At 36.7% G+C, this 26,840-nt stretch overlaps 1 long non-coding RNA gene and 1 pseudogene across 2 annotated transcripts in view; both read left to right on the top strand.

The window, feature by feature from the left end:
• Nucleotides 1-503: 503 nt before the first annotated feature.
• The window catches only part of LOC306842993 (extracellular calcium-sensing receptor-like), a 189,408-nt pseudogene continuing 163,071 nt past the window's right edge, over nt 504-26,840 (top strand). The window contains exons 1-4 of the transcript in view: nt 504-715; nt 829-1,120; nt 1,556-2,344; nt 2,446-2,679. The product of the transcript in view is annotated as an extracellular calcium-sensing receptor-like (transcript). The remainder of the gene's footprint in view (nt 716-828; nt 1,121-1,555; nt 2,345-2,445; nt 2,680-26,840) is intronic.
• LOC306843165 lies at nt 18,117-20,353 on the top strand. The gene is made up of 4 exons (XR_013781809.1): nt 18,117-18,164; nt 18,265-18,332; nt 19,427-19,559; nt 20,128-20,353. It is a non-coding gene; the product is annotated as an uncharacterized lncRNA (long non-coding RNA).

Raw genomic sequence — 26,840 nt, 5'->3', positions numbered from 1 at the left:
TATTTCTTTGCTTTTTTCCATGTAATTTCAGTAAGCCCGCTCTATTCTGTTCACACACCCGATTTAAGTATTCTGACTGGTTCTAATTGCACACTGAGTGGGTGGGGAAATCATACTTTCCGTTATTTTGTCTTGTGATTTAGATTAATGGCACAGCCCTACTCTTTAGCCATGAAAATGTATCTAATTATTAAAGGTGTCAGCACATTATGCAGGGATATGATATACTATAATTATGTGTTTTACCATAAAGTTCCCCTAAGAGACATAGTAGCAACATTACTGACTTCTATTGTACATGCATATAATAATTATAGCACTATCTACAATTCAAACAATGAGGTTTTAGCATATTCTGTGCTTGAATACCTAAATATGTAGCTACGCTACTGTTTCTTCTATAATGAGTCAATGATTCAGCCCCAGAGCATTCAAAGATATAATAAAAGGTACCAATTTCCCTGTAATGCCTCAGAGGCTCCTGGCTCTGCATACATATTGACATGGCAAAGAGGACTGTGCCACTGCTGATGGTGGTATATGGTCTCTATCTCACAGGGTTAGCGCAAGCTTGCCATCTGCTTGGTCAGGCTTCCCTGCCTCAACTCTCTGCGGAAAAAGACATCGATATTGGAGCGATTTTTGCAATCCACAGAAATGCTCTGATAAAGGTTCATTCTTTCACTTCCAAACCAGAGCCAACAACATGTGTTAGGTCTGTATGATGATATAATGATAAAAATATATATATATGTACATAGTTGAATCTGACATTGTGATTATTATTTGCAGAATGTAACACAGTCAAACTATGTTTTATTTTCACAGCTTGAATTTGCGTGAATTTAAATTTGCTCAGACACTGATTTTTGCAATTGAGGAGATAAATAACAGCACAGAGCTGTTGCCTGGTGTTTCTTTGGGCTATAAGATCTATGATTCCTGTGGCTCTGTAGCTCACACTATCCAATCAGGCATGGCTTTGATGAATGGCTATGATGAGACATTGAGTAATATGCCCTGCATTAGACCGCCAGCTGTTCTTGCCATTATTGGAGAGTCAACATCCTCTCCCACTATTGGCTTAGCATCTGTCACTGGACCTTTCAGCTTACCTGTTGTAAGAACTCTGATGAAATAATGGAATAATTAAAAATATATATTTATATCTAGAAAATAGAAATCATCATCATCATCATAACAATAACATACATTTTAGTAACACTTTATTTGAAGGTGTTCTTGTTACATGTTACACATACTTACTATTATAATAAAAATAAATTACGCATAATTACATGCATGTAACCCTAATCCTAACCATATAGTAAGTACATGTACTTAATTAATATTATTTAGTACTTAAGTGTATAATTACACTGTAACAAGGACACCTTAAAATAAAGTTCAACCAACAGTTTTAAAGGTATTGTATCAGTCTGATTAGAATTAAAAATTGGAAGAATATACAGTAAAGGCATTGTGGAAGAAAGAAATATAAAACAGTATGTGAGAAATTGGTTAACATATGTGGTTAATATATTTCTTTTTTCAGATTAGTCATTTTGCCACATGTGCATGCCTGAGTGACAGAAAAAGGTATACATCTTTCTTCAGAACAATACCCAGTGATTATTACCAAAGCAGAGCTCTGGCTCAGCTTGTCAAGCACTTTGGCTGGACCTGGGTTGGGACAGTCAGGAGTCGCAGTGACTATGGTAATCATGGTATTGCAGCATTTGAGGAGGCTGCAAAACTAGAGGGTGTTTGTGTTGAATATTCAGAGGCCATATTTCGAACTGATCCACAAGAGCAGTTTCTAAAGACACTGGAAGTGATAAAGAAAGGCACTGCCAGGGTGGTGCTGGCTTTTATCGCACTAGGAGATTTTGTACCCCTTTTGAAATTAATTGCGCAACACAATATCACAGGACTGCAGTGGGTTGGTACGGAATCCTGGATTACTTCTCGAACTCTTGCAGAAACAAAAGAATACAGTTTCCTTTCTGGAGCAGTGGGCTTTGCTGTAGCAAATGCCAAACTTGTTGGCCTGCGAGACTTCCTAGTGAATGTGCACCCTGATAAAGAACCACACAATGAACTGTTAAAAGAATTCTGGGAAACAGCTTTTCAGTGCTCTTTTAGAAAGAGTGGTAGTGATGGCTGTACTTACTTAGAGAAATTGGAAGACCTCCAAAATGAATATACTGATGTGTCAGAGCTGCGAATAGCAAATAAAGTGTACACTGCAGTGTATGCTATTGCACATACACTACATAATATATTGAAAGACATTAAATCCTCCACCAACAGCAGCAAAGGAGAACGGCCCACACCACAAAAGGTATTTGAAGATAATAAAATAACTTTAAGTTATGTTAAAATAACATAACTAAAACCATAATGAAACAAATTAAAATATAAATACTGGATCAATCCTCTCAGGTGTTGGATTATATGAAGGATGTGAGATTCACAGTTAAAACAGGTGAAGAAATCTTCTTTGACGCAAGAGGTGATCCAGTTGCAAGATATGACCTGGTGAACTGGCAGCCTGCCAAGGATGGTTCTCTGCAGTTTAAGCATGTGGGTGTCTATGATAGCTCACTGCCTTCAGAACAACATCAACGTCTTCAAGTCAATCAGGAACACATGTTATGGGCAGGGAACAGTGGACAGGTACACTGATACTTTATACACATTATTGAAAACATTGGAAATATCAACGAAAAACTATTATTTACAGGAATATGACTGCAAATATTATAAAGGAAGAGTGGTTAAAATCTTGAAGAAAAAAAAAACATTCAATGGTCTAAAGCAACTAATTTAATAATTCAAATAATCATTTAGGATTTTATATGACAAATTATTTTCTCATAGTTGCCTGTGTCCGTGTGCAGTGAGAGCTGCCCCCCCGGCACTAGGAAGGCTGTGCAAAAAGGACGACCTGCCTGCTGTTATGACTGTATTCCATGTGCAGAAGGAGAAATCAGTAATGGCACAGGTAAATTAGTAAATGCTGGATAGCTCTCATGACAGTGAGATAAAGTGAAGTGAAATACTGACCATTAGTCAAGTTATTTCATGATTCACATTTCAATCAATATATTTTTATTTTTGTATTTTTATTTTTTAATTCCTTCACAGATTCTAATGACTGCTTTCCTTGTGATTTGGAGTACTGGTCGAATGAAAGCAAAGACAGATGTGTATTAAAAGTGGTTGAATTCCTTTCCTATACAGAAATCATGGGAATGGTGCTTTGCATTTTCTCCTTTATTGGGGTGTTATTAACAGCAATGGTATCTTTTCTGTTTTATCTTCATAAAGAAACACCTATTGTCAGAGCCAACAATTCAGAGCTGAGCTTTCTGTTACTCTTCTCGCTCTCACTGTGTTTTCTCTGTTCACTAACCTTCATTGGTCAGCCCACTGAATGGTCCTGTATGCTGCGTCACACAACATTTGGGATCACTTTTGTCCTTTGTATCTCCTGTGTTCTCGGGAAAACAATAGTGGTATTAATGGCTTTCAGGGCAGCACTTCCAGGAAGTAATGTCATGAAATGGTTTGGGCCTCTTCAACAGAGACTCAGTGTTGTTTCCTTAACGTTAATACAGTTGATTATATGTGTGCTTTGGTTAATAATATCCCCCCCTTTCCCATATATGAATTCAAGCTATTACAGAGAAAAGATCATTCTAGAATGTAACTTAGGTTCCCCTTTTGGTTTCTGGACTGTTCTGGGTTATAATGGCCTGCTATCAATCTTATGCTTTGTTTTAGCTTTTTTTGCTCGTAAGCTCCCTGATAACTTCAATGAAGCCAAGTTCATCACATTCAGTTTACTTATATTCTGTGCCGTCTGGCTCACATTTATCCCAGCTTATGTCAGTTCTCCTGGAAAATTTACTGTAGCCGTGCAGATATTTGCTATTTTAGCTTCAAGTTTTGGTTTACTATTTTGTATATTTACCCCAAAATGTTACATAATTTTGCTAAAACCAGAGAAGAACACAAAGAAACAAATAATGGGGAAAGCTTCATCTCAAGCTCTTTAAATCCATGGTTAAGAATGTAATTGAACAACAAAAATGGAGAAAAACAAATACAATTCTGTGTATTCTAAGAATTCAAATTCAGAAAAGTAACAGAAATGTATCCACTATTATTTTTACAGTAGATTATTCAGTCAATCAATCAATAAGATATATACAGTAATCAGCATTTGAAGTGGATCAACAATGTTAATCAAATTTGTCCTAAGATAAGAACACATTTTGGTTTTAGGTTTTAGGACAACTTTGATGAAAGGTTTTGATCCACTTCAGATTTTTACTAGTGTATATATACATACATAAACTCTGTTGAACTGGTGTATTCTGTATGTCATATCATGAGTAATGATGCCTACACAATAGCAGCACTACTCTCAGGGCTCTCTGACCCATTAGCTCTGCTATCCACAGGCTGTGGAAGGCTCTGCAGTATAGGTCCGGTCAGCACTAGACACAGTGGACTCTCAGTGACCATCTCCATCACAGCTATGTTCTGGACCTGCATTATGTTCTTCTTAATAAAAAATGACATTGACTTTTTGCATTTAACAAGAAATGGAAATTTAATTTGATACCATGTATTACTTGGCATTTTTACAGTTAATTATGCATCCAATTATTTGGTTTATTATTTACATTTATGTACACAATTATATGTCTTTATTTGCATGCTATTAAACATCATAGCTTTAATAAATAAATAAACAGACTCAAGTTACAAAATTGACTATTTTGTTTCTCAGTAGGGTTGGAGAATGGGGAACAAATAATAATAATAAAAATACTTCTTAGAGGAGTTTCTCACTTACCTAAAAAAAAGATTGCTGTAAATTTATATTACTGTAATTACATGTATGGTACAACAATGTCTTTGTCTCTGTATTTTCATTTACAGTATTATTACTGTATTTTCATCTACAGTATCAGTATTGTATACTTTATTTTTATTTAGTTTAAATATTTTTTACCTGTAAAAACAAAAACAAAAAAACAATCCAATTGTGATACAGTACTGTAATCCACAATTGTTTACCACCCCAACCCCATAAAAATCACAATAACTCATGAGCATTAGCTCAGATAATATCTTTTTTTAATTGTTGAACATTTTCTTTTTAAAAGTACAAATTACAAATCTTCACATCTAGGATGTCAAGATCTAGGATCTTAAAAAAAGGGCATCACCATAGTCCCCTGGAGACTTTGTATCATGGCACAACATACATACACTGAACAGCAAAAATAAGTAAATACAATGAAACAATACAGTAGAAATTAGTTTGAGTATTTAAATTTCAGTAATTTTGACAGTCAAAGTTGACAAGCTCTCTGATGAAAAACAGCAGGATGGGATTAGGCTGATGCTTGTTCTTTGCACCCTCTTTCCAGAATTCCATCTGATCTGTGATGTTCAGTGCATTGTGTGCAAGGAAGATACATAATTAGTTGATAATCTATCACATATAAATTATTAAAGCTCCATTTTTCACAATGCATTCTCAATCAGTAGAGCAAAGTGCTGGAATGCTGAAATAATGGATTTGATTCCAGGAGCGATTCTAGAGTGAGTGGATATCCGGGGCTTAGCCCACAGACATTAAAGCAATAGTTCACTCAAAATGAAAATTCTGTCATTAATTACTCACCATCATGCCGTTCCAAACCTGTAAGACCTTTGTTAATCTTCATACCACAAATTAAGATATTTTTGATGAAATCCAAGAGCTTTCTAACCCTCCATAGACAGAAACGGACCTACCATGGTCAAGGCACAGAAAGGTAGTCAGAACATCGGTAAAATATTTCATGTGACATCAAAGGTTCAATCAAAATTTTATGAAGCTACAGGAATAATTTTGTGTGCAAAGAAAACAATTCTTCTCCTCTACGTCATGGAACAGCATGAGGGTGAGTAATTAATGACAGAATTTTCATTTTTGGGTGAACTAACCCTGTAATGTTTGTATCAGAATACACGGGATACACTTCAAATAAAATAGGATATGCTGAAAAGTTACATTGGCTAAGTGACTTAATTTATTTTTATTTTATAATTATTATTTTTTTTAAAGAGAAAAGTATAATTAATTATAACTTGCACTTACAAATTGATAAATAATATTATGCAATTCATGTTTTAAAAATAAAATTTAGAACACAGAAATATGTTATGATATTAAAAATAGATACATTACTACTATAGATACTTAAGAATGCTACTTTTAAAAAGGAGACTAAAATTACAAGTAGGTGACAGCAAGCCACTGTCTTAATGACCGAGCCATTTATTCAGTCGATTTGTTCAAAACAGCTGATTCATTCAGGAACAAAGTAAGAAATTGATTTTTTTATGAATGGGTGAGTGAAACACTGATTAATGTCTATCCTTGTATCATTCATTAACTTTATTAGATTTAGAAAGTAATTAGTAATAAGTAATTAAATACTTTTTGGAGAGAGTAATTTGTACAGTAATCTAATTACCCTGTTGAAGATGTAATTAGTAACTAGTAATTAATTAAATTTTTAGAGTAACTTACCCAACACTGGTTTATGGGGTGCAGTCTAACACGTGTTAATGCATCGTTTTAACAAAACAAAACAAAACAAAACAAAAAAATATATATTTTTCACATAAATTACCTTTATTCTAGACAGCTCTGTCCCTTCTCCAATAAACGCTCTGATGATTTCTTGGTTGGACATTCAGAAACGTCACGCCCCTCACCTCAGAATGTGCTCTGGCTGTACTGTAAACAATGGCATCGTCAACATTAAGAAGTGTTTGCCAGCAAGTATTTCTCAGTACCATGGCAACCACGTGCGCGTCCATGTTTAACGCTTCACATAGCAATGTGAAAAATATCTATCTATAAACAAACTATATAATTGGAACACTGTTCATTGATGGAGCAGAGCTGACAAGCTGATGATCTAAATCAGATAGAGAGAGAGAGAGTGAAAGAGAGAGAGAGAGAGAGAAAAATAAATAAAGAAAGATGCAGAGCAGAGCGTGTGCAGAGCAGTAGGACGTGAGGATCAGGATTAAGAACCGCTGCTTTAGAACTTTAGATTTTGAAACTTGTGAAGCCATTATAATCATTAGAAGACAATACCGATTCATATATGAATAGATTTTTTTGTGCACCCCTAGTTTTCATGGCATGGCAACAACTCCTCCTCTTCCTCCTCGTCACCTAGACGGCCATCAGGACAAGACCACGGTGTAGTAAACTTTAGAAACATTGTTCTAATTTTAGCTTTTAGAGAATCACTCTTAAGATTCAGTATTTATATGATTAATTGAGATTAATCAGAATGTCCAACTTATACCTTGTTAACGGTACCTTATTAACGACTTGTCCAGCAAGCATTAAAATCAGCACGTTATTTCTTAACAATTTTGTTTATTTTATTCGCGGCCAACAATAAAACAAACCAAATAGTTAGTTATCAAATTCATGAGCGTAGATAAATGCGATCTTTGGCAAATAATTTCAGACTTCAAAAGTCACATTTGAATTTGAATTTATCTTATTTGATCAGGGACAATGCACAAAAAACATTAGTCTAAAAAAGAAGATATGTCATGTGCCAGGTTATAGCAAAAAATGCTAATTTCCACCCGCAGTCCCTGGACAGGTTGATATTATACTTACACAAATTCATAAAATATATACAAAATAATACATGGAAGCATTACTTCACTCACATCATAAAAATACTCTCCACTTCAAGAATCTATCACTCACTTACTCACAATTTACACCATTCATATCACAGTCATTCAGTGTGTACAGGTTTGCTTTAATAATAACCACTGTTTGGTCAGGTGTGTAAAAGTACTATAGTTTGTACATTAAATAATTTTGTTTGGAAGAGTATTCCAAAGGCTCACTGCTTTATAAGAGAACGCTTGTTGGCCATATGTGGTTCTACGTCTGGGAACACTGCACTCTCCTCTGACTGTCGACCGTGTGGCTCTAGAAATTTTCTCCGAATTTAGTGTGACAAATTTTCTCAAAGGGGGAGCAGCGATGTTATGGGTAATTTTAAATAGAGCAGAAATTTGATTATATTTAATGAGGTTTTCAAAACTCAATATGTTGTATTTACTTTGTATTTTACAATGATGGTACTGGCGAGGCTTTTTATCATGAATTTTTATGGCCCTTTTATATAATGATTCAAGTAATTTTAACGATGTTTTACACGCCTGAGACCAACTAGACATGCAATACAGAAGATGTGGGACAATCATAGTATTAAGATATATATTTGAGGCTTCCATAGTTAATGAATTTCTGATATGTTTATAGTTCATCAAATTAAATTTCAATTTATTACCAAGTTTTTTTATGTGACTTTTAAAACTAAGGTTCGAATCAAGTATCAGACCTAAATATTTTGTTTCATTTACATTTTTTATTGTTTGTCCATTAGAATTTCTTGAGTTAGTTGTAATTTACGTTTATTTGAAAAAAAACATTGAAACCGTTTTATCTACATTTAAAGTCAGACAGGACGTCTGCAACCATTCTGCAACTTTTTGCATCTCTTTTGATAATTTGTCAGCAATCTCCAGCTCGTTTTCCCCAGAAGTGAAGATCACCGTGTCATCAGCGTACATAATTACGTCAACGTCCGAACACACTCTAGGGAGGTCATTTATATAGATGCTAAAAAGCAAGGGTCCCAAAATGGACCCTTGCGGTACTCCCATCGAGGTGACTCTAAACGCAGATTGGATGTTATTCACTTGTACACACTGATGTCGGTCACTCAAATAAGATCTTATCCAGTTTTGGGTGTGCTCTGAGAGACTATATTGTTTTAATTTACTGTAAAGTATCTGGTGATTGACAGTATCAAAAGCTTTACGCAGATCAAGGAAGACTGCTCCCACCACCCTTCCCTGATCCACATATGCCCTGATAGTTTCCAGGAAGTAGCAACAGGCAGAGTCTGTTGAGTATTTCCGTCTGAAACCAAATTGCATTGGATTTAAGAGAGCTTGTGAGTCAAAGTGGGTGGTAAGTTGCTCCGCCACCGTCTTCTCGAGCACTTTTGACGCAGCTGGGAGGATGCTTATTGGACGATAATTGTTCATGTCATGTTTGTTTCCAGTCTTAAATATAGGGGTGACAATCGCCGGTTTTAGGACTGCTGGAAAAATACCCTCACTAATCGATTGATTGATCATTATTGTCAACGGATCAGAGAAGATGTCCTTATATTGTTTCAGAAAAGAAGTATCGAGTCCATAAATATCTTTTGCTTTGCTGCTGTTTAGTACAGTAATTATTTGTTCAACTTTAATTTTAGTTATTGAGCCAAGATTAAAATCAGATTTGTCACTGATTATAAGAGGGGAATGAACAATTTGAAAATTTTGAGCCAGTTTTTGGACAATGTTTAAAAAATATTCATTAAAATTTGTTGCTATTGCAAAAGAGTCATCAATAACTTTTCCATTTATATTGAGTTGAATATTCTCACATTTTGACTTTTCTTTTCCAATCAATTTATCAATAGTTTTCCATATCATTCTACTATTACCTTGTGCATTTCTAATGATTTCAAGAAAAACATAGCACAGACATGAGATTTCTTAATAGAATCAAAGTTTATTTCACTACTCTAACACAATACTAAGCTAAATGACACAAACAGAAGACGTAAACAAACACACACATTCGTTGCAATGAATTGTTTTGATCTGAAGAGAGTTTTAGGCTATAATGCTCGTTTTCAACCTGAGGGAAATCACAAACACGGAACTTTTCAGTTTCCAGCAGATGTAAGGAAATATTGTCTTACTTTCTTTGCTTTCACTCGAGTTGAGTTCCTTCCCAGTTCAGAAAAGATCATGCGTGGATTGGCGGCTTGGGAGGTCGTCGTCACGAGGATACTCTTCAGTGGTTGGTCGGCTTCGTTCTGACTTGATGACGCTCCTAGGAAGTTGGTTTCAGTTCTTCGGTTCTGATGTTAAAGTTTCTCTCGAAGTTTAACTGAGGCTTTGGATGTTAAAGTTTCTCTCAAAGTTTAACTCAGTCTTGATCGCTGTTGCAATGCTCGGCCAAGATGTTAGTGGCATAAAGTGCTTAGCAGCGCGTGAGCAAACAGAGAGACGAGCGAGTTGAGTTTTTCTCTGAACTTTTTCTTATTTTTCTTTCTTCATAGAAAACACTTGGGTGTCTGTATTTAACGGGCTGATTTGGGATCTGCCCACGGGCGACTGACCCAATCGGATTCTTCTTGTGGGGCGGAGCCCCGCCCTGCACAGCCCTTTTTTGTGCATACATTATCCGTTCAGTTATTTTATCACATGAAGAACTTATTGAGAGCAGATTTCTATTCGTATTGTAATCATACCTTGATGAGAAAAGACTATTTTCATCCACACCATATTACTGCTGATGAAATCAGCTCTCGTTCAACATCAAACTTTAGATATTTACATAACTAACGAACATATATCAATGTGTATCCGTTACGCGGTTAAGCCCATAGATGAAACAATCCTTAATTCTAACTAATCACCAATTATGTGAAACTGAACAAATAGTTATCAGGAATATTATGCATCAAAAGTTTACAACAATATCATAAGTTCCAATAACACAGCAAGCCTTTACATGTCATGAAAACAATCTTAATATATATTATGAATATATTGTATATATTGTTTTAGAATATATTGCTTTAATAGCAGAAACTAGTATAATCTGTCCCTTTTAAAATACTTGAGCAATGCATTGCATCTCTGTGCCTGTTAGGGGGCACAAAGGCGCATTCCTGGAATGTGCTGATAACGCGAGGTCATAATGTCACTTTTTGGGAAGATCTGGAGATTTCCTTAGTTGGACGTCGATTGTAAAAACATCATCTTCAACGATACCATCATTAAATTACCGCGTTAATGGTCAGGGAGAATCAGGGGGGTCTGTCTTGGAACTTTTTCCAGACGCCGAGGTCTTTGCCCTGTTCGACTTTATTTATGATAAATCCAGCCAAGCACTTAAGGTTCTCTTCTCTAAAGACATCCAGATGTTCTTCTCAAATATATTCTGGGTTTTAGAGGTCTCCTGAGACCAGAAGATTTAGGGCAAGCGATCATGGTGAGGGAAGCTTTGATCCCCCTCAAAAAAATGTGTTGTCTGAAATTGTGTGTGTGTGTGTTCTGGTTTCGACCAGTACCTACAACGGGAACCAGATGAGTCCTCTGCACAATCTGACATTGTTGCAACATAGAATTAAATTGCTGGTTTCGTCTGGCCAGAGGAGAGAGCCATACTATTTTCAAACACTATTTCCCTGTTTAATGTAAAGCTGCTTTGACACAATCTGCATTGTAAAAAGTACTATATAAATAACGGTGACTTGACTTCTCTAAAGCAGCACAAAATGTCCTCGCCCCCTTTGTTGCATGCTTATGGGAGCGGGGTTTATGTACATTTCTGGGTTTGTGATGTCACCAACCCAGGAAGTCGCTCGTTGTAGTCCCTAAGAGCTGTTTGTAAACTGCCATAATTTTAAAAGACAATATTTCTGTTTGCATTGAACTTTCTTGAGACATGAAGTTGACTTTTACATGAAGATGGCGCCTGTTTTGGCTTGCCGTCTGTCCTATGATCATCAAACATTGCTGGATATTCGTACCTCATTTCTTGGAATCAGTAAAGATGACTCAGCACGGTTTATGTTTGAACCGTGTGGCTCTCTTCCATTGGATATACAGGACTGTATTTGTCATTGGCCTCTCGAACCCACACGAATGAAACGTAGGAGGAAGCATGGCAGATGGGCTGGGATCTCCCTCAGATGGAAATTACACCTGCAGGCTAGTTGTGAATGCAGCATGCTGTTTCTGGCCTAGAAGCCGGTTCACGCTTCTGCTGTTGTCTGGGCCTCGCTGATTTTTCCCTCCCGCTGGCTTCTCCCTATCTTCCCTGACTGTTCACCTGACCCTTGTCTCGCGTCTCCTCGCATCGGCTTCTGCACACGGCAAACCGGGGCAAATTCTCCCTGCCACCTCCAGCGCCATTAATCCACCAAAATTAGCCCTTTTCACACTTCCGCGTTTCTGGCTTCCGGATTGGCGCTTGCAGTAAAAGTTTTTCCGGTGACAACAGCGGCTGTACTGAACAAGAATGAACTCGAGAATCAAAGTCTTTTTTTACAAATTAGATCTTATGAAAATGCTTGAACTGCTGGTACTGTACTCTACAAAGTGCAAACATTTCACAATTAACTGTTTGGTCAGCTCGGGTCATCACAAATACAAGTTTGTTTAATTCTAAATGGCGGCAGTTATAATTCAGTTAGCTTTGCCATTCTGTCCGTTTGCTGCTGGCTGAGCATTATGACTCTCCACGTGATTTTTTTTCTTGCTATTATTATTATTATTATTATTAAAGTAATGTATTTTCTATTTGCTCTCCTTTGCATTAATGTGATGGCGTAAATGAACGTTGTATAATGTGCCCTGGGAAATACATATTAAAGAAGAGATGACTCGGATTGATGGCTTTGTTCCTATTCTATCAGGATTATGTTGTTGTCTTGAGTTTAATATGCTTCAACCGGACTGAGATTTGTTTAATATTCTTGGACAAATATGCATCTGGTCATAAATGTTGTCATTTTGAAGTAATTTATCATGATGTGGTGATCTGAGGGAAATGACTGAGTAAATTGAGATAATACGCAAAAAATGTACCGGAGATACTGTTTAAAAAAGGGACTATGCCGGAGACGGAGAATAGAAACCATCCAGCGTTATGTTAAGCACATTATCCCAGAGTTAGCGGTCTGAGTGGCCAGATAAGTTACAAACAAGTAAAATGTTATTTCTTTATAGATTAACAACCACTTGGAAAAAAGACAAAACAGAAAAGGTAAGAAGCATTATTTGACGAAAGGGCACGGAACTGTAACGGAACTGATTTTACCCTGCGCTGACATAACTTCCGATTCTTGTGAAAAAGGCTAATTGGCTCTGATAAACGCTTGTTCACTGGAAAATAAGACCTTCTTGCTGAACGATTTTGTTTGTCCTCCCTTAAGTTGGATTTCATGTTTATCACTGAATCTTGGACTCAGGTAGGAGATTTAGTTAGCTGTTAGCGGTGTTGTATCTGGTTAAAGATTGTATTCTTGAATTTATGGGATTAATGGGGAATACCACTACAAATTATGACCGTTTTATATTAGTTGGTGATTTTAATATTCATGTTTGTTGCCCATCAAACTCCTTTTCAAAGGTGTTTTTAAGTCTTACTGAATCCTTTAACTTAACACAGTAGATAAATGAGCCCACCCATCTACAAGGGCACACTTTGGACCTAGTGCTCACTTATGGGCTTTCTATTTCTGAGCTTGAAATTTCTGGTAAAATGATCTCTGACCACAAGACAATTCTATTCTCATTGTCACTGCCAAATCCACCTTCTCCATTTGGTGATGTTGTCAGGCTGTCTCGGTCTTATTCCTCCTAGTACAACCTGAATTTTAATGTGTTTTTTTAATGAACTGAGCACACAGTTGTCTTTGGATTCATCACTTTCTGATCTGAATATCGACTGACATATTGAGCTGCTAAATAATGTATGTATGGACATTTTAAATGTGACTGCTCCTCTCAAAGTTTTTAAATCGAAACCTAAATCTGAACGGTGGTTAACTCCCGAAATTCTCTCTTTAAGACAAGCTTGCAGAAAAGAGGAGTGAAAATGGAAAAAAGGATAGACTTCAATCTTCCTATGAGGTGTAGGCCTAAGTATTCTCTTCTGACCTACCAAACTGCTGCTGAGTCTGCAAAGGCAGCATATTTCTCTAGTCTGATTTTAAGCAATCAAAATAAGCCAAAAGTTTTGTTTTCTGTCATAAATGCTGTCTTAAATCCATCTGTCATTTGTATACCAAATCCCTCAAATGAACTATGTGAAAGCTTCTTGAGCTTCTTTTCTGATAAAACTGCAAATTTAAGGTCTCAGGTGGAAAACACTTACAATGACCCTGTTTATGTTGATGTTTCCCAGTCATCATCTACATCTCCTTTGATCCCATTTCTCTTCAATTCCTCACTGAAATTATTATCACCCCCAAAACCTTGTTCTGTCCTCCTGATGTAATACACCCTCTGTAATTTAAATTGTTAATTGAGTCTGTTGGCCCTGCTTTGCTTTCCCTATTGAACAAATGTTTTTCAACTGGTTCTGTTCCTGTTACTCCTTTTCTCAAGAAGCCTTCCTTAGACGTGTCTCTCCTTTCTAAGGTACTAGAAAATATTGTGTCGTGTCAACTACAATATTTTCTAAGTACAAACTGTATCTCAGAAATCTTTCAGTCTGGTTTCAAGCCTTTCCATAGCACTGAGTATGCTCTGCTGAGAGTGTTAAACGATATCTTAGTTGCTACTGATTCAGGCGATTGTGATTTTAATTCTTTAGACCTGACTGCTGTCTTTGACACTATACACTGAATAAAACGGTGCGTTGTCTGAACAACCATTACTTATAAAAGTAAATATATTAAACACAAAAAACGTAGTATTCATAACTTTTCATTGTCTACTTAACATATATAGTGTGTGTAACGCAAAAATATAAGTTACAAGGTGAACTTAAGTGCATGGATAAATAAAAGGAAAAAACATAAATCATGTCAACTAATATTACAATAACGGTAAAATTAAGTAAATCTAGCATAAATCTTTAAGTATTTGACTGTGAGCCACGTGACATGCAAATGCTTTTTCCAGCCAACGAGCCATTTTGTGAAGCACATGTGAAGACAGTGAGAAGGGGTAAGCTTAACTTTTTGTAAACTAAGTATACTATTAGATTTTGATGTTTTACCATCAATGAACACTTGTTCATTGATGGTAAAAAAAAAAGGTGATGTAGACTCTGAAAAGAGGTAAGATTTACTTTGTCTTTTTAGGCCTACTCGTTTATTGCATTTGTAGTCAAAAAAGGAACATTTAAACAGAATTTCTGAATCGCTAATAATGCTTCAGTAATTAGAAACGTGTTATGAATACTTATGAAAATGTTGAGTTTGTACATGTAAGCCCATTCCTGCCACTGAATTAAAAAAAAAGTTTGGTCACAATATTCTCATATTTTCTAAGGTGAGGCCCGGGCCTGGGCGCGGGTTACTCTTGAGGTTTGGTTTATATTATATTTTAAATACATCGGCTGGATGTCCATATACATGCACAATCATTAAGTAATGGCGATCTCGATTCAGACACACAAACAAAATTATTCTTAAATGACAACGATTCCTCTGTCTAGTAAACCTTTGAAATTAAGATCACAACAGTAAATTTAATCCTGCGTTCCCTCTGCCACTGATCTGGAGAGAGCGCCATAAACTAATAAGGTAGATATAAAACGTGCAGAGCGGTGGATCTCCAGGACCAGGAATGAAAATCCCTGTTTAAAAGTGTTTGATTTTAACATTTTGTGTTGTTTCTGTTATATTTCATTTTGATTATGAGGCAATACTGAAAGGGGAGAAAGTACCAGATTTGACTTCCAAAAGTAATGTATATAAAAAAAAATGAAATGCTAGCATTATCAGTTATTTTATGCTGTTTAATACTGTTGTTTTTCCCTCATACATCTTTCCATGCATCCAGATGTGCAACAAGTTTTGGTGCAAGAACTTATAATTGAAGGTAACAAATCATATATAATTTTTTGTTTATTTACCTATTACTTTGAGCAGTTTCACCGTCATTAAAGATGAGTTGGTCAAAAAATGCCTTCCTTCCCAAACTCTATGGAATCACTGTATAGTTGTCATTTTGTGTCTATGCACCACAAGGTGCATGCAGCCGCATTTTGATTTACTTTTCAGACAAGCCCTGTGGAACAACGTAGAGAAGTTGTTATTCGATGCTTAATTCTCCACCTCTCTGAAAATCCTGAAAATCTCATCAAGGTGAGCATCTGAAATCAATCAATAACCAAGTTACGCTCCAAACCTAAATAAACAACTTAGATAATGACAGTTAATTAAATTCAACCAAAATAGATCAAAATAAAATTAATGGCTGTAAGCCACTTTTTTATTTTAAAATACAAATGTAAATGTCAAAATATTGTCTCATTTTGTGTTATTTCAATGCAATGTATTTTTTGCACTGAGAAACAATCTGAAAAATACCAAGTGGTGTTTTAAGTAAATACACATTTATGTTTTTAAGAATACTCATACTCACTGAAGATCATCAGGAAAGGTGGCTCAACAGGTGATCATTTACAGACTGGGATAGTGCTGGAAGGCAGAGGTGATGATGGGATTGGCAGGTGTTGTGAAGGCTTGTGTTTTCCTGCTTGCCCTAATTTATGCAATTATCTGAGTTACCCCAAAGAGCTCAGATACTCATTTGATTTTCTTCAGAAGATTCTATTGGAACCAGACAGTGGCAAACTTTCTCCAAAGTTTACTCTCTGAAGAACAGGCTTCTTCGTTAAAATGAAAGATATCGACCGTGTTGTTTTGTATGGAAGCATTTAGGTAGCATAATTCATTTTGAAATGTAATATGCAAAATGGCTATGCAATATGTAAAATGGTAATGTTTTTCTATATTTAAATTTACATTTTCTCATACATATGTGCAATGTTTAGTGCAAAATTAAAATTCATTTATATTTACATTATTGCATAGTCATTTTGCATATCACATTACAAAATGAATTATCCTACACTGTAAAACTTTACTGTAAATTTAAATTATACTGTATTTTTATAAAACAGTAGCATTCTGTATATTTTACAGAATGTCTGTAAATATACAGAAGTTTTCTGTTTTCAGCCCGCTAAATTTGTAATACAGTACCATACTGTAAACGCATTGCATTGTGGGATATATTTATTTCGCGCTCAATTCAAATGTGATGTGATCTCCAAAGAAGAAGAAATGTGAACAGTGTATTACAGGCAAACTAGATTCGTCAGCGGGAATTAATTGAACAAATTAATTATTCGCGTTATTAAGATAAGCCAGTGGTTTGTGAATCTGTGCGTAGATAAGCTTTGTGAGCTTCGTTTCGTGTTTCAAGCGTTAGTGCCTGTGACGCAGCAAACAATGGACGACGCTGCCTGAGCAGACTCGGAGATAATTTGTCATCTGAATCATCTAACCTGTGCCTGAGATGATGCTAATCGACTGGAGCATGAGAAGATGGATTAATGTTCGACTAAGTATCGATACGGTAAGCTTGTCTTTTTTTCATTCACATTTCTACATTGTTTCCACGCATGGTTTGATTTTGGGAACGTTAAACTTAACTTAAATCCCGAGTTAGCAATTCACTTGGGTAAAATTGGTTTTATATTCGCACATTCACAACATTCACATTTCCGCGTTCAATAACTTTCTAATTATTTGTGCAATAAAGTTATTTTTGCGGACTAAGCCAGAGCGCGCACACACACGTCACACACCGGATGCGTGCGCGCACTCAGATCACTTGGACATGGTTGTGTACAAGAGGTAAAAAACTGTATAAATACTGTTCATTTTCTCACACAAACCGCTCGTTTCGTGTCTTAGGCCATCAATGTGTAGTTACGATGGGGAATTGTTTAATTTGGATTTCTCTGTGCATGTTCTTTTTCCCTCTTATAGAGACAGTGACCTATACCTGCCATTATATGACTGACAAACTAGAACGAATTTTAATGAATTTTAATTTCAAAGTGAACTATCCCTTTTAAGATGTTTATTCACACCTTCCTTTAATCCAACAATCAAAAACAACTCAAATAGCAAATAAGACACACATTCACATGACCTGCTTCTGATTATTATTTTTTTATTATTATTATTTTTCAGGCTGAACAATCTGATGAAGATCCGGTGCTAATGTAAGTGCTTCCCATTTGTAGTCCATGTTAAAAAATGTCAGTTCTATGATCGTGCTTTTTAATGTGTTATAATTTTGCCAGCACATGTAAATCCATAATCATGTTCCTAATGCTTATTTCAAAAGTAGTATTCCTGATTGCTTCCATGTCTTCCATGGTCCTACAGCTGCTCTCACACTTGCAGAAATTAGATGGTCTTACCCTTCAAGCAGATGTAAGTAGAGATTACTTAAAGCATGTTGCAAATAAATGTGATTTGTTATGTCTTGGTTCTGTTAGTGATGGTTGTGCTGTCTTCTTAAAAATTGTTTCAGGTATTCACCACTCAATCTGATGTCCAGCAGTCTCTACATTTGCCAGAGAACACAACCTATAATTCTTGGTAAGTAAAGCCCTGCCTTGATGTAGCCTAAAGATTGACAGGTCGGGGGTGTTGCATTTTCAAATACATTTCGAATGCATTTTCAAATCCACATTAACTTTATATTCATCATGGGGTATTAAATGAAAATGCAATTGAAACGTCTTATATATAAGTGTCAATGCATTTAAGAAAAATAAAATATATTTTAAATTACCATTTTTCTACCTTTTTACTGCACCTTTGGATCAGAATGCATTCTGAAATTACAATTATCATGTGGTATTATGATGTAAATGCAATCCCAAGTGTCCTCCCCCTAAGTCTAAATGCATTTAGGACACAAAAAAAACATTTAGATCAAAATTTTGCTACAGTTTTTGCTTGGACATGTTAAACATCTAATCAATTTGGGTAATACATTTTAATTTCCATTTTGCAACTTATAAAGCATTAAAATGTTTTTAATTTGTGTATTAAAACTAGTGTAGGAAATGGCAAATGTAAATTTTATAATTTAAATAAAATTTGTGATATACAGTAAAATACATATGTGCACTAAATATTGCACATATGTATAAGAAAATGTAAATTGAAATATATCACCATTTTACGTATTGCATTTCAATTGAATTTTGCTACCCATATGCTTCCATGCACCCTGGTGTTGTTCTAATGCCCTATGACCTTCTTTGTTTTTTGGACCACTAAAGGAGAATAATACAAATAATAAAAAAAAAAGCCTGCTCACGCTTGTCCATATAATGGCAGCGATAGTGACCAGCATCAAGATTTACAAAAGATACAATAGTATCACAGAATGTTCACATGCAAAATGTCATGTATTCCAAGTGTTCCGAGGGAAAACAATATTGTTTAATGAAAATCCTGACACTGACATTGGTCTTTTGTGCTCGACTGTGCATTCATGAGATACTATTATTATGCAGTTCACAGCTATAGTTGTGAACCCTGTAAATGGGATTTCCCTGCACATATTTCATATTTAGTTTAATAGTTATGTTGAGTTGAACTATGTATAGCCAACTAAACAGAACCGCAATGGAACCCACAATAGTTTATTTGAAGTATTTTCTTTCTTTTTTTATTTTCAGGTCAATCTCTAAGCAACCAGCGGTAAATGTTGAGCAGCCCAACTTTGTCTCTGGCCTTGCAGTGCTGTTTGTATTATTGAATGATTTCAACCTCCAGTATCAGGAAGAGGTGGCATGCACCCTTGCGACTGAGGTTAGCATATTTGCCATTGATATATATATATATGATAGAGTGAATTGTCACTAACTTGTTTTGACAGTATTTGTAAAGTACTTAAGTATATTTTAACAAATATTTTATACAGTTGATTATAGAGCTGAATGACATATTGCATATTTAACATTATCATGTAGTCATGTAATCACATCGTAAGTGTTGCAATTCTCTGTGCTGTCTCACAGAATTGAGTACACCCCTCACATTTTTGTAAATATTTTATTATATCTTTTCATGTGACAACACTGAAGAATTGACACTTTGCTAAAATGTAAAGTAGTGTGTACAACTTGTATAAGTGTAAATTTGTCCCCTCAAAATAACTCAACACGCAGCCATCTAAACCGCTGGTCACTAAAATGAGTACACACCTAAGTGAAAATGTCCAAATTGGGCCCAAAGTATCAATATTTTGTGTGGCCACCATTATTTTCCAGCACTGCCTTAAGCCTCTTGGGCACTTCTGTGAGATGCTGTGTGTGTATATATATATATATATTAGACATATACATAATGTTCACTTTTTTTCTTTTCTGTCTTTTAGATGCTTTCTCAACATCAACCCTGAATGTGCATCAAAAACCAAGAAAGGAAAAGTGACTTACAAGAAAACTGGACATGTTGTGTAAAAAAAGAACAGTACTGTAAACCCACAGGTTTCCTCTCTTCTGAAAGACTTTTAAAAATATATTTCTGAAAAACCTTTCCATTCTTTAAAAGTAAATAAGATTACTGTATTTTGAATTACTTGCTAATTGTTAATTGCATTTTACATGTTTTATATTTAAAAGAAAAAGGGGAAAAAAAAAAAACTACAGCTGGCATTTCAGCCAGTAAATGCAATTGCCTGGTCTTTTCTTCAAAATAAATAAAATGTTTTAAAAATATTATTTTCTCTATTTTTTTGTGAATACTGTTATGAAAAAGTATATTTTTAATTTTGTAAATCCAAGAGTACTGAAATAAAAGCAGGATTTACAGTATTCCCTGTAAAGAGCACAGTGTAATACTGTAAAAAAAATATATAACAGTATAATACTGTATTTCGTAAATACAGTACAGAACTGTAAATGTTGTGTACAGTAGTAGTACTGTAAAAATACAGTATGTGGCTGGCAACCCAGCTGCCAGTATTATACTGTAAATTTACAACGAAAAGTTTTACAGTGTATGTATATGTTTTCATAGTTCTTACCATTACGACTTGAAATATGTTTGTCACAAGACATATTTAGCCATACACATCTGGCTCTAGTACAATGTTAGTCTGCAAACCGTTTGATCGCAGTCTTGTTTTATTCTTAGGATGTTTGTTGCATGTTCCAAAAGTAAATGTTGGAAACATTTAAATCCTTTTAAGAAGTGTTGCAAAGGGTGAAAAATCAAGGAAGTGACCTGTTGGAAGTGAACTTCCATTTGTCGATTTGTCACATTTTGTTGTACATTTCACAATGTGTGGTTTCAAGCTTCACCGTTGCTTTGCAGCCTGTCAAAAAATAAACTGAAATGCCTTATTTTGTGTGATTTGTGTGTTTAATTTATATAAGTTATTGAATGTACTGGAGCAGTGCAGTAAGCAGGCCAAAAGCTGAAGATCTAAAATAAGTTAAAATACTTAAGTTCAACTAAATTATTTTTTTATATAAATGAGCTTAAATGTTAAGTAAACACAGCTTGCAATTACTGTACTTAGCAGATTCTATCGTGTTACATATTTTTTTAAGTAAAGAATGTTGATTCATCTATTGAATCCCTATTTGCATGCCTTGATGAGGTAAAGCATTAGTTGGTGTTTCTTCTGGTTTTTTTCAGCTCCGCTTACTTTCTAAAATCAAACATTTTCTGCCTGAAAAACCTCTTGATACAGCTGTTCACATGCTTATTTCCTCTCGATTGGACTATTGCAACTCTTTGTACTGTGGCATCTCCAAGTCCCAAGTAGATTGTTTACAACTAGTCCAAAACGCAGCAGACAAATTTCTTAAGAAAGGCTGCAAATATGATCCTGCCACCCACTTTTTGTAAGCTCTTCATTGGCTCCCTGTTCATTTTAGGATTTTAAAATCCTCCTATTTTTTTTACAAATGTTTACACAACCTTGCCCTGCATTATTTACTGGAATCGCTGCATCTTTACAACTCTACCAGAGATTTAAGATCTGGTTATCAAAACCTACTTATGGTTCCTTACACCACGCTGATACGCAGAGGAGATAGAGTGTCTCATCTGCGTCGAAGCACTATGGGAACACCCCCAGCGTGACCGTGCTCTGAATCATGTATGTAAACTGTCCAATGGAAGGGCGAGACGTCATGGGCGGGTGACGTAATTGACCAGGAAGCATAAAAGCACGTGCGGTGGAACCGGCGTCGGCTTCTAGGATTGAAGCAACCGCTTGCAGGGATGCCAAAAGTATGGCCCCGAGATGCAGCGTCTCGTTCCCTTCAGGGAACCGTGGTTACATACGTAACCTGAGACATTTCCTTCCAAGAAATCGAGCTGTGTCGAAGCGCTATGAGAACGAGATGCCCACGCCGCCGGACTTCCAAATCCCTGCCCTGTGTGTATCCCTCAGGAGCACAACGAGGGTGAGAGAAAAAGGGCCACGAGTGGCTAAAGTGGACGGGGCCTGCGTCCCAAAGGCCAACTTCTAAGAAGTTAGTCTTGATCCCCAAGAAGGGGGAGAGCAGAGGACTCGAGGCAATGGAATAGCATCCTGCTCCACCACATAGCATAGGCTCTCTGACGGGAGGCCTCAGCCTCTGGAGGAAACATGTACTAGGGGGTGTCTAACCACTGAAAGGCCACCGAGAAGGGCGCGGTAGGCTGGTATAGCCGCCACATAGACGCCACAAGGTGGAGTGGGTTAACCCTGCGGTGGAACAGGCCTGGATGAACTCCAGAACTGTACCAATCGGGCAGTTGGTTGGGTTGCGCTGACAACCTCTGCACCATGAAGCGAAGAGCTTCCACTTCAGGGCGTACTGTTTCCTCGTAGAGGGAGCTCTGGATTGGAGGATGGTCTCAGCAACCTCGGTTGAGAGACCGGAAGCTATGAGCTGTGCCCCCTCGGAGGCCACACCCACAGCTTCCATAATTCCGGGCGGGGGTGAAAGACCCCTGCCTGTGAGAGGAGATCCCTCCTGATGGGAATCTCCCATGGAGAGCCATCGAGGAGAGAAATCAGGTCCGAGAACCATACTCGGCCTGGCCAGAAAGTGCTACCAGTAGTAGACTGACCTCGTCCCGGTGCACTCTCACCAGAACTCCCTGGAGCAGAGAGATCGGGGGAAAAAGCGTACAGACGAAGCATCGGCCAAGTCTGCACCATAGCATGCAGTCCAAGAGGAGCTGGAGGAGTCAGAGAGAACCAGAGGGGACATTGCGATGTCTTCTGAGTCACAAAGAGGTCAACCTCTGCCTGGCCATATCTGCTATAATGATATCGTCATTCATAATATGCTTGTGCAAACACTGCTTCACAAAGCTCATCGACGTCCTTCATGTCCACCTCCTCGGAAGAAGACAGGTGGAGCGTCGAGCCATCTCTCTGGGGGGAAGAAACCATGGGGCGGGCTTCCGATTCCAGAGAGCGGGCGCTGGATCTGATGGGAAAGGAAGAAGATAGGGGCTCGTCCATCTTCATTCCCTCCACCTGACCCATCTGCGATTCCCACAAGCGCAGCCTCGGCACCTCGGCGACTGGCACCGCAAAGAACGCAGGTGAAAGCTCCCTCCTCAAAGAGAGCCCTCTGAGAGCAAGCATACACAGTCGGCTCCCTCGAGAGCTGACTCTGCGTGCTCTGCTCTCAAGCAGACCACACACGGACTGTGTGTATCCTTTTATTCCAGCAGTGAAGAACACACAGCCTGTAATGCAATCTGCTCTCACCCTTCAAGTGCTATTTTCTCTGCACTTTAGACATAATGGAGCTTATTTCAAGTGACAAACAACACTAAATAAGACTCACAACACAGATCGACAGACACACACAGAGTAGCGGTTGCTGAATGACAAAAGCTGACGCTGGTTCCACCTCACGTGCTTTTATGCTACCTGGTCGATTACGTCACCCGTCCGTAACGTCTTGCTCTTCCATTGGACAGTTTACACATGTGATTCAGAGCGCGGTCACGCTGGGGGCGGTCCCATAGTGCTTCGACGCAGCTCGAGCTCCTGGAAGGGAACTTTTTTGATGGGCCTTGTGGAACAGCCTGAACTGCGGAACACCTCAGAGCTGCTCCATCTTTATCGATTTTTAAATCTCTTTTGAAAACTCACTTGTTTTCTTTAGCTTTTGCAAATTGATGTTGTTTGAATGTGTTTTTATCTTTGATCATTATGTTGTATAGCACTTTGGTCAGTCTTGTGACTGATTTAAATGTGCTTTATAAATAAAAGAACTAGAACTTTCAGCATTGTAACGTTGCAGATATTGTTTATGCTCAAACAGCAACATTACACAATAAGTAAAGTAAAAAAAGTGACAATCAACCACCCCTTTAAACAAAAACATGTATATGAGTCTCAGCTGTTCATCTTGTGTAATATTGATGATGTGTTAATTTGTTCAATTAGTGTAATTTCATCTGAGTGTTGAATTACAGTGTCATTGATTACCAGGCTGATGAACATTATCTGAACAGTTATTAAACTTGTGACACTGTAATACAGGACACGTTTTAAACTGCTCAATATATTATAAAGATTGTATGTATATTTGAGTTTTAATAGGTTTACATGTTGTCTTAGCCATTTTATTCCTTTTATCTGTTTTAACGTTTGTTTCACGAGTTCACACTTACGTATAATTAGCTGGAGTAATGTGTATTTGGTGTGCTGTCCGGGGAAGGGCTCCGAGCTCGGGAATGGTTCGAACCCAGAGTACCCTCCTGTATAACTGTAGTAAGAACTGAAAGTGAGAAAAAGGGGTGGTGGAGGGATGCTGACTAACCGTCAAAGCATAGACGTATGTCAGCTCTATTTATACCTATGGTGTTGATTAACTTGAGTGTGCTCCTTTTATGTTAATTAGGCTAAGTATCTGTCACGCTCCTCCCGAACTTTGTTATTAAAACATCATATGTCTTTAAGTGACTCTGGGTCTACCTGTCATGTGACTGATCGCATGACAGGAATTTGGAAATTAACAGAATAGGTGTGTTTGACTTGAAGCAGAATGTTCAGTGTATGACATCAAAGTACCTCGAGAGCGATTCGAAAGGATAAGGATCCAACTGCCCTCTTATAGCTCTCGCGATATTTTGATGTCACACACTGATTATTCTGCGTAGTGCTGCTTCAAGTCGAACACACACCTTATGACAGGAGGCAGGATTGCTCACGACGATTTGGTGATCACCTGTGTACTTATGGAAGCAGAATAATGCCAATAGTTTTTGAAACATAAATCATGCTGAATTCCACAAATCGAAAAAAAAGATGCATTACAATTAACAGTGCTTGCATTTTAATGCCTTGTATTTCCAGGTCTTGCATTTTTAGGTCCTGAAATTGAACATAGTTGTTTATTTAAACTGTGAATATTTCAATTCTAAATATTTCACACACATTTTCATAATTAAAAATTCAATAATTCATATTCACCTTACAGAATTCACTTCCAAAATATTCAGTCTGTTTAAAAATGCGATGTATAATATTCGACAGGCAAATTTCTGTCATTTTATTTTACTTTCCGAATTCGCTGCCACAAATTTTGTGGTTAAAATTCGGAAGAAAATTTGGCGTTGCACATCTGCAGAATTAGCAAATTAGCAAAATTTCACCTATAGTAACTCAGTCTAGTCACTAGGAATGTACTACAAACTTTGGAGAAAAAAAAAAAGCTTTGTGAATTACAGTAATTTCTTAAGAATAATTATATACTGCATGTACAGTGAGGAAGATGTTGGCAAAATTTTAACTGTAGTAAGTCAGTCTGGTTACTAGTAACATACAACATTTGGAGCAGGAAAATTACATTTTGGTGAATTACTGTAATTGTTTCTTAAATATTTGTGTAGTGTATATACTTAGGGAAAGTATTGTCTAAGGTGAGATACTTGCAATATTTATTTAGTCAGTTTGAGTAAATTATTAATTTACTGTAAACATGTTGGAATAAATAATAATTTGAATAAATTATTGAAATAATGTAATAATTACATTTCAATTAAATAAATTATTACTTCGTTTTGCGCTGTGAGATAAATGTGCAGACGGTCCCTAAAGCAGCCTAGGCGAATATCAAACCTAAAACTACCGCGCTTGGTTTTCTGTGGCAGAAAAAAAGTTTGGTGAAACTTGTTGGTTGTGGGGCTTATATTCTAGGCTCATCTGCTTAAATGTACATAATATACAGTAACAAATTTGATTAATTAGATGCTGAATCATCACTGAGGCAACAGACCACATTAAGTGTTTTATTTATGGGAAATTAACCCGCGGTTTTACGCGTTCAGTAGCTTGCGTTCATATCCTCATCTTTTTGCATGATCAGTAAGATCTGAGTTTGGTCTTTTAATAGGCTTGTTTGAGATGAGCAAAATCTGCATCACCATTGATCACCGCGAGATGCATGCCAGTTAGAAAAATGTCCGAGTTTTTTTTACTTTTATTTTTTATTATTAAACATATAACATTCACAGGGGAAATAGTCAAAGCAATAAAATACATACACAGCCAGAATACAAAACAGTAAATACCTAAATAATAGTAATAACAAAAAAGAAATATAAAGAGAAAAACAAATAAATAATGGTTACAATAAACACATTTTAAAATAAATAAATAAAACGTGTCCGAGTTACTCTGCCTTGTTCTGATGTCATGCTGAAGTGTGCCAAAAAACTCTCGGGACGACGAGGCGGCTGTCGGATTGCTCTCCACCGACTGTGCTCAAAAGCATGATGGGAAACGACTGACTGACGACACAGCTCATCGGTTCACACAACTGTGATGCTGCGTTCTCTGCTAAAATGTTTTATTTATTTAATTTTTTTATCTGATTTCTTGTGATTGTGTATTTTAAATTATTCTTGAATATTCCCAAACACTATGACAGTGCGATCTCTGTGTGAGATGTTATTGTTATAATCAATATATTGTTATAATATAATAATCAATCAACTTAACGAGAACAGGAAAATAACCAAATAAAGAAACTCAGGAAGGACAGGGGAAAAACCAAGAACAATGAGTCCAGAACCCTCATATTATCCCCCCTCCCGATAGGCACGTCCCGCGCCGTAACA

The sequence above is a fragment of the Barbus barbus genome (genome assembly GCF_936440315.1).
Source record: "Barbus barbus genome assembly, chromosome: 23".
NCBI lineage: Eukaryota > Metazoa > Chordata > Actinopteri > Cypriniformes > Cyprinidae > Barbus > Barbus barbus.
The sequence above is the reverse complement of the archived record's forward strand: the minus strand, read 5'-3'. Positions and strand labels throughout refer to the sequence as shown.